This window comes from Lathyrus oleraceus, chromosome 2 (assembly GCF_024323335.1).
Source record: "Lathyrus oleraceus cultivar Zhongwan6 chromosome 2, CAAS_Psat_ZW6_1.0, whole genome shotgun sequence".
Taxonomy (NCBI): domain Eukaryota; kingdom Viridiplantae; phylum Streptophyta; class Magnoliopsida; order Fabales; family Fabaceae; genus Lathyrus; species Lathyrus oleraceus.
Window position 1 is genome coordinate 419853356 of NC_066580.1, and position 12548 is coordinate 419865903.

Consider the following 12548-nt stretch of genomic DNA (forward strand, 5'->3'; position numbering starts at 1 on the left):
TAATCTTTATTCAACACTTTACTTTTCATTGCACACTCCAAAAACACCTATTCTTGATTGCCTTTGATAAACACCATAACAATAGATAACGATAGATTGACACTTGGTCTCTGTGGATTCGACAATCTTTTATATTACTCTGACGCGTTCGTATACTTGTGAAACACCACATCAAGTTTTTGGCACCGTTGTCGGGGACCAATTTCGTCAAATTTCATTTTCCTGTTGTTATATCGTTTAGACTTAGGCTATTTCCCGCCGGTTAATGCGAAGAACTTGCAGCACCGGAAGTGTAAGCTTAGTATACCCTCTGGCGGAACCCGAACGTTACGCTCGCGCACATTTATTATTTCATAGAATTAAGAGGGCTATGGCCGAAGATCAAAACCAGAGACCTCTTAAAGATTTCGCTCAACCATCAGATGAAGAACCTAGTTCTAGTATAGTAAACCCAACCATCCCAGCTAATAATTTTGAACTTAAACCATCCCTGTTGCAACTAGTGCAACAAAGAAAATTCGCGGGTCTCGCTACTGAGAACCCAAACCAACATTTAAAAATATTTCTTCAATTAGCAGACACTTTTAAAACCAATGGAGCTTCTCTTGAGGCAATACGTTTAAGATTATTCCCTTTTTCCCTCAGAGATAAAGCCCTATCATGGTTAGATTCCCTTCCACCCAATTCCATTATGACTTGGGATAACCTTAGAAGAGTATTCCTTGCTAGATATTTTCCCCCGAGTAAGACCGCCGTTCTTCGAAACCATATAACTAGATTTACCCAAAACCAAGGAGAATCGTTGTTCGAAGCTTGGGAGAGATATAAAGAGTTGTTACGAGCATGCCCACATCATGGCTTAGAAAATTGGTTAATCATTCAAACCTTCTATAATGGACTTCATTACAACACAAAGATGACCATCGACGCTGCCGCAGACGGTGCTCTGATGAACAAACCTTATCCTGAAGCTAGTGCCCTCATCGAAGATATGGCTCAAAACCATCAATCATGGGGAGTCAAACGAGCGACAATTGAGAAGAAGGAAGCTCAAGGAGGAGTGCATGAACTAAGCTCTATAGACATGATGCAAGCTAAAATGGATGCATTAGCCCTTAAGGTCGAGCATATGTGCATAAACCCGAATACTGTAGCCGCAGTTTCGTCAAATTATGAAATATGTGGAACCAAAGGACACCAATCTGCAGAATGCAGTCTATTAAATGAAACCCACTCTGAGCAAGTGAACTACACCCAAGGGAACCCATACTCGAATACCTACAACCCTGGATGGAGGAATCACCCGAACTTCTCCTATAAAAACAATAACCCTATCCAAAATAATGCACCTCCAAGACCTAGTTATCAAGCCCCTAGATCAAATCAACCTATGCAACCTGTACCACCAAAGCCGAGCCTTGAGAAAATTATGGAAAATTTTATCACCACTCAAACCCAACAAAACAAGGAGTTCATGAACCAAAACATTGATGTTAACGAATTGATTACTCAGTTAGGAACCAAGGTTGACCAAATAGTTACTCATACCAAGATGCTTGAAACCCAGATCTCTCAGGTAGCTTTAAACCAAGCCCCTCAGACCACACCTGGAGGACAATTCCCTGGACAACCTCAACAAAATCCGAGAGGACAAGCCAATGTCATTACCCTACGAAGTGGGAATGCTTATGATGAGCCGCCAAACCCTAGATTGAGTGAACCCGAAACTTCTAAGGAATGTACCAACCCCCCGGACGAAGTAAAGGAACCAGAGGAATCTGAAAACCAGGAAGGTCGAGAAAAAGGAGAAGAACCTAAAGATAAAACTTACGTACCACCCCCGCCATATAAACCACCTATACCATATCCGCAAAGACTCAAACAAACCCAGATCAATAAACAGTATCAAAAATTTATTAAAGTCATAGAAAGACTTCATGTAGAAATCCCTTTCACAAAAGCCATCACTCAAATACCTTCTTATGCAAAGTTTCTCAAAGACATCCTTACCAACAAACATAGACTTGACGATCCGAAGCCTTTGGAATGTAATGCTATTTCCGAGGACAAATTAGCGAAGAAAGATAAAGATCCTGGAAATTTCTCCATTCCTTGCCTTTTGGGTAATCATGTCATCGAGAAAGCTTTTCTAGACTTATGAGCTAGTGTGAGTCTAATGCCTTTAGCAGTTTGTGAGAGGTTAAACTTAGGAGAATTACAGCCCACTAAGATGTCACTTCAGTTAGCCGATAGATCTGTTAAATATCCGATAGGCATTTTAGAAGATGTTCCTATTAGGATAGGTCAGTTATTTATCCCTACTGATTTTGTTGTCATGGACATCAAAGAGGACAATGATATACCAATCCTTCTAGGTAGACTATTCTTATCGACTGCAGGAGCCATAATAGATGTCAAGAAAGGAAAGTTGACATTTGAGGTAGGTGACGAGAAAATAGAATTTATACTTTCGAAATTTCTTATGGCACCTGTTATGGGAGACTCGTGTTATGCCTTAGATATCATTGATGAATGTGTTAGAGAATTAGAGCAAAAAGGAATTATAAAAACAATTAAGTTACCATCAACTCTCATAAGGGAAGATGATGACTTTAAGAAACCCTACATCGATGATGACCTTTACGAATGTTTATCCCTTACCCCAGATCCTATGCCATGCCCTAAGAAACCAACCTTAGAACTTAAGGAACTGCCTAAGAACCTGAGATATGAGTTCCTCGATGAAAAGATGAATCGTCCAGTTATAGTCAGTGCTACCTTGAGCCAAGAGGAAACAAACCAACTTTTAGACGTTTTACGAAGATATCCCTCAGCCTTAGGATATAATATCTCTGACCTGAAAGGTATAAGCCCATCTGTATGCATGCATCGGATTTTGCTCGAAGAATATTCAAAACCCTCTAGGGAACATCAGAGAAGAATAAACCCTATAATGAGTGATGTTGTTAAGAAGGAAGTTCTTAAGTTACTTGAGGCAGGTATAATCTATCAGATCTCGGATAGTAAGTGGGTGAGCCCTGTACATGTAGTACCTAAAAAGGGAGGCATCACAGTCGTGCAAAATGATAAAGGCGAACATGTAGCAAAACGTTTAGAAGGAGGATGGAGGATGTGTATAGATTATAGAAAATTAAATAAAGCAACTAGGAAGGATCATTTCCCTTTACCATTTATAGACCAAATGTTGGAGCGTCTAGCCAGACACTCTTACTTCTGTTATCTAGATGGATACTCTGGATTCTTCCAAATACCTATCCACCCCGAAGATCAAGAAAAAACTACCTTTACATGCCCTTATGGAACTTTTGCCTACAGACGAATGCCATTCGACCTCTGTAATGCCCCAGCTACTTTCCAACGCTGCATGATGTCAATCTTTGCAGATTACCTAGATGGTATCATGGAAGTGTTTATGGATGATTTCTCGGTTTGCGGATTTGATTTCCACAATTGTCTTGCCAACCTTGAGAAAATCCTAGAGAGATGCGTGGAGGTGAACCTCGTGCTAAATTGGGAAAAATGTCATTTTATGGTGACTGAAGGAATAGTTTTAGGACATATAGTTTCCGAAAAAGGTATAGAGGTAGATAAAGCTAAAATAGAAGTTATAGAAAACCTAAAACCACCAAAAACCATCAGAGAAGTCCGAAGCTTTCTTGGACACGCTGGATTCTACCGGCGTTTTATTAAGGACTTCTCCAAAATAACCAAACCTTTAACAGGACTTTTAATGAAAGATGCTGAATTCATTTTTGATGAAAAATGTAATGACACATTTAATCTTTTAAAACAAGCGTTAGTATCGGCACCCATTATGAAACCGCCTGATTGGTCGGAACCTTTCGAGATAATGTGCGATGCTAGTGATTATGCAGTTGGAGCCGTTCTAGGACAAAGGAAAGATAAAAAATTACATGCTATTTACTATGCCAATAGAACCCTAGATGCTGCCCAACTTAACTACACAACAACTGAAAAAGAATTACTCGCTGTAGTTTTCGCTATAGACAAATTTAGATCTTATCTAGTAGGAGCAAAAATTATAGTTTACACCGATCATGTTGCCATTCGTTACCTATTAAGTAAAAAAGATGCCAAGCCCAGGTTACTCCGATGGATTCTATTACTACAAGAATTTGATTTAGACATAAGAGAAAAAAAAGGCACTGAAAACGTAGTAGCCGATCACCTTTCTAGGCTCGAACATCTAAAACCAGAACTAGTACCCATAAATGATGATTTTGCCTATGATAGACTGATAGCTAGAGTAGAAACCATTGAAGGTAATAACCTAGATCTTTATGAGCACTCCTAAAATTCCTTAGCAATAAGTAATGTACCTTGGTATGCAGACTTCGTTAATTACCTAGCTGCTGATATAGTACCCCCTGATCTTGACTACCACCGCAAGAAGAAATTCTTCCACGATGTGAGAAACTTCTATTGGGACGAACCGCTCCTTTTCAAAAGGGGTAAAGATGGCATTTTTCGCCATTACGTTCCAGAAGAAGAGGTAAATAACATTATCAAGCATTGTCATTCTGCACCTTATGGTGGACATGCGAGCACCTCTAAGACATACGCCAAGATTCTTCAAGCTGGCCTATTCTGGCCTACCATGTGGCGTGATGTCTATGCTTGCATTGTCAAATGTGATAGATGCCAACGCACTGGGAACATTTCAAGGCGTGATGAAATGCCTCTAAGAAACATTCAGGAAGTAGAACTCTTTGACGTATGGGGTATAGATTTCATGGGGCCTTTCCCACCATCCTTAGGAAACAGGTATATCTTAGTAGCTGTAGACTATGTGTCTAAGTGGATTGAAGCTATAGCTGCACCCACAAACGACACTAGGGTAGTAATCAAACTATTTAAAAACTATATATTCCCTAGATTTGGAACACCATGTTTAGTCATAAGCGATGGAGGATCACACTTTATATCGAGAATATTTGACAAACTTTTAAGAAAATATGGAGTTAGGCATAGAGTAGCAACACCATACCATCCACAAACTAGTGGCCAAGTAGAAGTATGTAATAGGGAGATAAAACAAATCCTAGAGAAAACTGTTTCTATTTCTAGGAGAGACTGGTCTCAGAAGCTTCAAGAAGCATTATGGGCCTATAGAACCGCTTTCAAAACCCCTATAGGAACTACTCCTTACCAACTAGTCTATGGAAAATCCTGTCACTTACCTTTCGAATTAGAGCATAAGGCCTATTGGGCCATTAAAACTTTGAATTTAGACTACCTAGCTGCTGGAGAAAAGCGTACCCTAGACATTCATAAACTAGAAGAACTTAGGCAATCTGCCTACGAGAATGCAAAAATATATAAAGAAAGAACAAAAGCCAATCACGACAAAAGAATAGTAAAGAAACACTTCAATATAGGCGATCTTATTCTCCTTTTCAACTCTAGCTTACGACTCTTCCCTGAAAAGCTACGTTCAAGATGGACTGGTCCTTTCGAAGTATCCAAGATTCTGAGATCCGGAGCCGTAGAAATCAAGAACGAAATCTGTAGTCCATTCGTTGTAAATGGACAAAGACTGAAGCTCTACGAAGGAGGAGACATTCCAGCATATTACTCAAGCCACACCCTGATTGATCCACCAATCCCTACTACTACAGGTGTATAAATTCTAATCGTCAAGCTAATGACGCTAAACAAGCGCTGCGTGGGAGGCAACCCATGGTTTTTCTTTCATTTTACTTTTTTCGCATTTATTTAATTTTATTTTTATTTTTATTTTATCATATTTTACATTGAAACTAAAAATTTGAATGGTTTCCATTTTCAGGATCACTTTCTTAACTTATACAGGATGCAGGATTTCGATGACATGCACGTGGCCTATAGAGATAATGCTCAGAGAGAGCACTACATCGCTCTGTATCAGCACCCTATGGCACCCACACGTTATCCTGATCAGCATTGTATGGAGGCACTGGGTATCGAGCCGAGTATCCGATTCCTTAGCCACCAGCTTCACTAGGACGAGTTTGCTGATGACTTGAGTAACACCTACAGGAACCTGACATTAGAGTTCCTAAGTTCATTCGAATATGACCCATACTCTGGACCAGATGGGTATGTTGCTTTCAGGCTCTTTGGAGTTGAGTACTCTTTCAGCCAGAAAGAGTCCGACGACCTATTGGGTTTCCAAACCACTCCTGATGCTATCCCGGAGACACCTATGGGATAGTTTCTGGGTAAGGAGGTTGAGAAGTTTTGGAGTGATATATCGGGTGGCGGAAGCCAAGATCCATCTACGCAGCTATCTCATGTTATACATAACCCCGCCTTCAGATACTTTCAGATGATATTAGCACATTCCTTCCTGGGAAGACCGGATGCAGAGACACTACTGAGTGAAGAGGAGATCTTCCTATTATTTTGTGCATCCCAGTCTCGCCCAATAGCATGTGGGAACTTCTTGTTATATAGTCTCAGCGGTATCTCCAGATCTACCGAAGGAGTCATCCAGGGTTGATGAGGAGAGCCTCTTTCCACCCATGTCAGTTCCGATTGCTGGTCTACAGCGAGGCTATCCATTATTTCACACTGCCAGATCCTATGATGACCAGTGTGCATGATCTAGCGAATTGAAGTTATGCTCTGGAGGGCCAGGGAGAGACCTTCGAGGAGCCGAGATCACCACCCATTGCTGAATACACGCCTACACCACCATCTCCCAAAATCACTGTTTTCTCTAATAATCTTTCATTGCAGACCCCCGATATCCGCACTCAGATTGTTGAGTGTCGTAGAGAGACCACAGAGCTTAGAGAGGAGGTGGCTGACCTCACTTTACAGATGGGAGTGTCTGATCTCACCCATGCTACCGAAGCCGACTGTCTATATCAAGAGATCGCAGAGCTCAGGCAGGAGATAGCCATGCTCCGTGGATCCTCTCAGGAAGACGACATCCATACTACATGATCTCACCATTTCATCTTATTTTACCTTTTTTTTTTTTCTTTTTTTTCTCGTATTTACATAACTCATCTTATATTATCGCATTTGGAATGTTATATAAACTACGTCTATACATTGATATTTCTACTTTTATCTATATATGTCTTATGTTTTTTTATGTGCATTTTTTATTTTTCAGTTATTTATTTATTTATTAGTCTAATATTTAATTTTTGTTTCATTTTCATTTTTTATTTTTACTTTTATAAAATTATGCAAGTCAATGATGTTAGGAAAATCACAAGACAAATGCTATCCGGACCCCTCAAAGCCAAAAGACAAGAGAAGCCCAAACCAAAGGACCAAAATCCGGCCCAACCAGATTTTGCCTTGTGGCGCCCGCCATAGACCCTGTGGCGCCCGCCACAGCGTCTGTAAAAGGTCGGGGCAGAATCCCTTTCTTCACCATTTTCACACCTTACAACCTTCCAAACCCATTTTTTCACCTTGGAAAAACGTCTTTGAACCCACAAAAAGTTCATACCTTTCTAACCACCACACCGTACAAATCATTTTTCCGATTTCCATTTTCATTTTCATCCGTCGGATTTCGTAAAAATCCAACCTTTTCACATTCCACTTCATCTTCTTCATCACTTTTCAAGAGCTTCCAAATGGAGTTTAACGGATTCATTCTTCGAGGAGGGAAACCGGGGGATAGACAAATAAAAATTATCGAACGGTTGCAAAATCGGGAGATCCTCCCGACAAGGTATGTTGACGAAAACTGTCTCTACACTTTAGGTATCTATCATAGCATATTTCATTTATTAAATAACTTAGGATTGCATAATTTCTTTTCCAACAAAGAACCCACCTATGAGCGATTGACAATTGAATTCTTGAGTTCCTTAATTTACATTGTCAACCCTAACACTGCTAGCACAGTTGGTACTGTCAGATTTAGAATATTTGCTGTTGAATACGAATTCAGTACCGACGAACTAGCCAGCTTGTTAGGAATCCCTCACGGGGACGGTGCTATTTGTGAGGCCCCTTTGGATTCATAGTAGTCAGTTGAGGTATTTTCCTTCTGGGAACGATTATCAAGCACTTCCATAAACTCTTTTGAAGGAGTTCTTGCCTCAACTATCCATAACCCGACCATCAGAGTTTTTAGATATCTGTTGGCATGCACTATTTTTGGCCGGGAGAATCCAAATAAGGTTAATGCTAGAGAGCTTCTATTTTTACAAGGAAGCCTCACAAATAGACGAATTAATTTGGTCCCGTTCATGCTTGCTCATATGACTTTAACTTTTAATAAAGCGGGACCGATTTCTTTTGGTGGATTGATTACATCTACTGCTCGGGCGCTTAACCTGGACAATGAGATGGCTACCCTAGACCCCTTACCTCCTCGCACAATTAACCTAAAATTTCTGAGAGACATGAAATTGTGTCGTTTGAGGAGAGAAGGAGGCTATATGCTTATGGTTCATGGTGTAGCCATCCCATCTGTTGTTTTACCGTGCACTAGACGTACAGACGTACGAGATGAAAGGAATTGGACCTACGCTTTAGATGCTCCACCTTTTTTGGGTCCTCTTCCTCCTAACATTCCTGATGAGGTGGGAAATGACACTGATGATGAATATGATCGGAGAGAGAGAGATCTCCCGTACCCCATGTGTCCCCCCATCATCCTTCACCACCACACACCGCACCATCTTCTTCTTCTGTAGGTACCACTCCTGGCTTTTATATTACAGAGGAGATGTGGCGTGACCACATGGCTAGAGAGCAGAGGCGTGACGACCTACTCTCTACCATCCAGCAACAAATGGCGGATAACATGAGCTTCATGCAAGAATCGCAGCGGAGGACATACATGTCCTACGACACTGTTCTACAGTCCCTGCTTACGATTACCAATACGCAAGCCCGTCAGCAACAATACCACCAGCGATACATGGCACTCCTTTAAGCCACTCAAGGTTCCATTCTGGGTAACCTTCGAGAGGTGAGGACCGCTCAGGATGCCCTGCAGGCGAGGATGGATCAGAGAGACCGTCGTCGTACCCGATCCCGTCGTCCACCTCAGGATGGCGAGGGCACTAGTGGTCAGCAACAGGTTGTCAGGTAACTCTTCCCTTATCTTATTTCTAAACATTGGGAACAATGTTCGATTTAAGTGTGGGAGGAGACTCTATCGTCTTTTCTTTATTAACTTTCTTGTTTTTTTCCTTTATCGCTTTTTCTTTGTTGTTTTTAGATAGTTTGTTTATTTTTATTTCCTTTTAGTTGTTTATTTTTCTTTTTAGTATAATGCATGAGTCTGACGAGTCACCAAATATAGTAGATCTTTAGTACAATCCTACCTCCCCATACCTTTAGCCCCACCAATTTTATTTTATTTTGCAAAAGAAAATAGTGTTATTCCGAAAGTTTTCAGGTTTTAAAGACATGTTTTGAGTAAGGATGCGGTGACTTGGGAGAAATTTGTGAAACATCAGTATTATTTTAGCACCATAGACTTCGTAAATATAGGAACCACTCCCGAAACCCCATATACCATGGCCTTAATCATCATTTCCGTATAAGTCCTCAGTAGTTTATCTCAGCAGTCAGCTCTGGCCTACGCATCCTCTACGTAGGGGACCGATGCAAATAAGTGAATGATCCAGAAAAACAAAAAAATAAAAGAAAGCAAAAAGGCAACTCCGGTATAGGTGACCCTCACAAAGTCATTTAAACCAAAGAATTGTAAAAAATTGCTACAAAAAGAAAAAGAAAAAGAAAAAAAAGAAAAACTTACCCACTGTTGGTTGGTTCAGAGGTATCTGGCACTGAACTCGGTAGGGCGGATTACGATCCGATCCCCCACAACTACAGTTGGGTCCAATAAAAGGGTTTACACATATTTATGTGCCAGAAACCCCATGCTTAGATCATAATCAGTAACAGACCACTCTACTATGACGCATGTACGGATAATGGGCTTAATGTGATTGCGCCTGAATGAAAAGGACATAAAAAGAGATGAAGAGGCAGGCCTAGGTATTGTGGGATAATATGGGTTGGTTAATATAGGAATGAAGTTTATGTCCGTATTTGCGGATTAGTGTCATCATGATACCCTTAGTTCACTCGGTTAGTACCTATCACTACATCCCGACTTGAACTTGGAAATTTTACCTGAAGCACTCGTTTACACAGATTTTCTTTTATGACCTTTTTAATGATTTGCTTTAGGACAAGAAAAGGTTTAAGTGTAGGAGAGTTTGATAACACTGAAATTTACCGTATTTTCGACTCCGATTTCACATGCATTCTAGTTGTTTTATTGTTATTTTGTTGTGTTATTGTTATGTTTTCCTTTGTTTTCAGGTTTTTACTTTAATCGGAGCCCCGATCGAGAAAAGGAGTGAAAAAGAGCTAAAAACCCTAAAAATCAGCATTTTGTACTTGTGGCCTATCCCATGGCTGGCGCCATAGACCCTGCCATGACGTGTCCAAGCTCAACTTCCCTCAACTGCCACGTTCCCCACTACTTCCACTAAGGCGCCTCAAAATGGTCTTGTGGCGGGCGCCACAAGAGGAAAAGTTTTCCCTCCCATTTTCAAGTTGAAGGGCATCCTTGTCATTTCCATCTTTTTACTTGCTTATAAATAGAAACTCGAAATCACTTTTACAATCATCCAAACTTAGAGCAGAGGCAAACTCAGAGCAACTTTGTTTCACTTAGGCATATATTCAGTATTTTAAAGTGGTAATCGCTTCGCATTGGAGTGTTACCACAATTGTGTAATCGAGTCTGTGATAGAGTCTGTAATCGAGTTTGGAGCACTTTGGAAGGAAGTTAATCCTGCCGCCATTTTCATTTCTGCTTTGCAATTTACTCAACCCTCCGATTGGAGCAGGTTTTTATTACTTGCCTTTATCTTATTTATTTTCCCGCACTCGCTTTACTTTTGTTTATTTCCTCGCACTCGCTTTAAATTATTTATTTCCTCGCACTCGCTTTAAATTATTTATTTTCCCGCACTCGCTTTACTTTTGTTTATTTCATCGCACTCGCTTTAAATTATTTATTTCCTCGCACTCGCTTTAAATTATTTATTTCCTCGCACTCGCTTTAAATTATTTATTTCCTCGCACTCGCTTTAAATTATTTATTTTCTCGCACTCGCTTTACTTTTATTTACTCTCCGCACTCGCACTACTTTTATTTAAATTAATGCACTTTTACTTTACCATGTCTAACTAAATTTATAAAGTTAGAATGTAAGGATCGTAATTGAACCGATAATCCGTACAATTGTTCGTAGAAACACTTAAGGGCTATTTTAACTTTCAACTTAAGTTTTCCCGCACTTAATTTCCGTTGGGTAAGATCGAAAGCCGTCCAACGTCTATCTAAACTTAATTGTTTTTAACTATTTCAAAAACAGCGAAAGCGCTTTGTTTAGTTCATTAGGAGTTTTTAACTTAAGAAGAAAAGAGATTTTAAAACTATTTTCGGACGCGTTTATAAGTTTAGAGTCTGGTTTGTGAGAACCTCTTTTGGTTAAGAAATCCAGGTTATAATACTTTTCAACTTGGTCAAGATACTATATTTCTTAAAAATAGGTTTACTACTCTAACGCAATGCGCGCCTTTTTATAAGTGACAATAAGAGGGTTTGATTAAGGAGTACAACTCGGTTCTGAATACGCGAAAGCGACAGTTCCTGTTAAATTAGTTCTTTTCAAAGTAGAAAATATTGCCCATAAGCAGTTCTATTAGCAAGTACTTGGATTACTAATTGATTACGTGAATTACATTCGACCCTGTCTTTATTTATTTATCTTTATTCAACACTTTACTTTTCATTGCACACTCCAAAAACACCTATTCTTGATTGCCTTTGATAAACACCATAACAATAGATAACGATAGATTGACACTTGGTTTCTGTGGATTCGACAATCTTTTATATTACTCTGACGCGTTCGTATACTTGCGAAACACCGCATCAAGTTTTTGGCGCCGTTGGCGGGGGCCAATTTCGTCAAATTTCATTTTCCTGTTGTTATATGGTTTAGACTTAGGCTATTTCCCGCCGGTCAATGCAAAGAACTCGCAACACCGGAAGTTTAAGCTTAGTATACCCTCTGGCGGAACCCGAACGTTACGCTCGCGCACATTTATTCTTTCATAGAATTAAGAGAGCTATGGCCGAAGATCAAAACCAAAGACCTCTTAAAGATTTCGCTCAACCATCAGATGAAGAACCTAGTTCTAGTATAGTAAACCCAACCATCCCAGCTAATAATTTTGAACTTAAACCATCCCTGTTGTAACTAGTGCAACAGAGACAATTCGCGGGTCTCGCTACTGAGAACCCAAACCAACATTTAAAAATATTTCTTCAATTAGAAGACACTTTTAAAACCAATGGAGCTTCTCCTGAGGAAATACGTTTAAGATTATTCCCTTTTTCCCTCAGAGATAAAGCCCTATCATGGTTAGATTCCCTTCCACCCAATTGCATTACGACTTGGGATAACCTTAGAAGAGTATTCCTTGCTAGATATTTTCCCCCGAGTAAGACCTCC

The 12548-nt window shown here is 40.0% G+C and overlaps 1 non-coding gene across 1 annotated transcript; it reads right to left on the reverse strand.

The window, feature by feature from the left end:
- Window positions 1-754: 754 nt before the first annotated feature.
- On the reverse strand, window positions 755-861 carry LOC127125091 (small nucleolar RNA R71). Its single transcript, XR_007804552.1, has one exon. It is a non-coding gene; the product is annotated as a small nucleolar RNA R71 (small nucleolar RNA).
- Window positions 862-12548: the final 11687 nt, after the last annotated feature.